Genomic DNA, 1,670 nt, shown 5'->3' with positions numbered 1-1,670 from the left:
TAGAGTGGCCTTAGATAGATCAGAGACTATGTTTGCTAAGCTAAAGGGACTCTACTCAGAATTCTCTGTCTGTTGCCTAGAGGATGATGGAAAAGGCTTGCTATTGCTAAACATATTTCTTCCACCATTATTAAAGCCTTGTTGGGGCTTTTGTTGATCCTTCCATGAGAAATTTGGATGATTTCTCTATGAGGGATTATAGGTGTTTCCATAGCCTTCACCCATGTAATTCACCTCTGCCATTGCAGGGTTCTCAAGATCATAAGCTTCTTCTTCAGAAGATGCTTTTTTAGTACTGTTGGATGCATTTTCCAATCCATTCAGACTCTGAGAAATCAAATTGACTTGTTGAGTCAATATTTTGTTCTGAGCCAATATGACATTCAAAGCATCAATTTCAAGAACTCCCTTCCTCTGAGGCGTCCTATTATTCAAAGGATTCCTTTTAGAAGTGTACATGAACTGGTTATTTGCAACCATGTCAATAAGTTCCTGAGCTTCTACAGGCGTTTTCTTCAGGTGAATAGATCCACCTGCAGAATCGTCCAATGACATCTTAGACAATTCAGACAGACCATCATAGAATATATCCAGGATGGTCCATTCTAAAAGCATGTCAGAAGGACACTTTTTGGTCAGTTGCTTGTATCTCTCCCAAGCTTCATAGAGGGATTTACCTTCTTTCTGTCTGAAGGTTTGAACATCCACTCTAAGCTTACTTAGCTTTTGAGGAGGAAAGAACTTGGCTAAGAAAGCCGTGACCAGCTTATCCCAAGAGTTCAGGCTATCTTTAGGTTGAGAGTCCAACCATACTCTAGCTCTATCTCTTACAGCAAAAGGAAAAAGCATAAGCTTGTAGACCTCGGGATCAAACCCATTGGTCTTAACAGTATCATAGATCTGCAAGAATTTAGTTAAAACTAAAAAGGATCTTCTGATAGAAGTCCATAAAACTTGCAATTCTGTTGCATTAGAGAAACTAATTGAGGCTTTAGCTCAAAATTGTTTGCTCCAATTGCAGGGATTGAGATGCTTCTTTCATGTAAGTTGGAATTTGGTGCAGTAAAGTCACCAAGCATCTTTCTTGCATTGTTGTTAGGTTCGACTATGTCTCCTTCTTTTTCTAGATTCTCTGTAAGGTTTTCTCTGGATTGTTGTGATTTAGCTTCTCTTAACTTCTTCTTCAGAGTCCTTTCAGGTTCAAGATCTACTTCAACAAGAATGTCCTTGTCCTTGCTCCTGCTCATATGAAAAAGAAAAGAACAGAAAAGAAGAGGAATCTTCTATGTCACAGTATAGAGATTCCTTTATGTGAGTAAAAGAAGAAAAGAACAGAAGAAAGAGGAGAGAAAAATTCGAACACAAAAGAGAAGAGAGGGTTTGAAATTTTTTTAGATGAAGATAAGTGTTAGTAAATGAATAAATAAATAGAAGGAGATGAGAGAGAGGAGTTTTCGAAAAATTTTTTTGAAAAATGGTTAGTGATTTTCGAAAATTAGAGATAGAAAAGTAGTTAGGTGGTTTTGAAAAAGATAAGAAACAAACAAACAAAAAGTCAATTAGTTAGTTGAAAAAGATTTGAAAATCAATTTTGAAAAGATAAAAAGTTAGAAAATTGAAATTGATTTTGAAAAAGATTTCAAAAAGATATGATTGAAAAGATATGAAAA

The 1,670-nt window shown here is 35.7% G+C and overlaps 1 non-coding gene across 1 annotated transcript; it reads left to right on the top strand.

The window, feature by feature from the left end:
* Positions 1-609: 609 nt before the first annotated feature.
* LOC112714363 (small nucleolar RNA R71) lies at positions 610-717 on the top strand. The gene has a single exon (XR_003159220.1). It is a non-coding gene; the product is annotated as a small nucleolar RNA R71 (small nucleolar RNA).
* The last annotated feature ends 953 nt before the right edge of the window (positions 718-1,670 follow it).

The sequence above is a fragment of the Arachis hypogaea genome, chromosome 1 (assembly GCF_003086295.3).
Source record: "Arachis hypogaea cultivar Tifrunner chromosome 1, arahy.Tifrunner.gnm2.J5K5, whole genome shotgun sequence".
Lineage (NCBI taxonomy): Eukaryota > Viridiplantae > Streptophyta > Magnoliopsida > Fabales > Fabaceae > Arachis > Arachis hypogaea.
The sequence above is the reverse complement of the archived record's forward strand: the minus strand, read 5'-3'. Positions and strand labels throughout refer to the sequence as shown.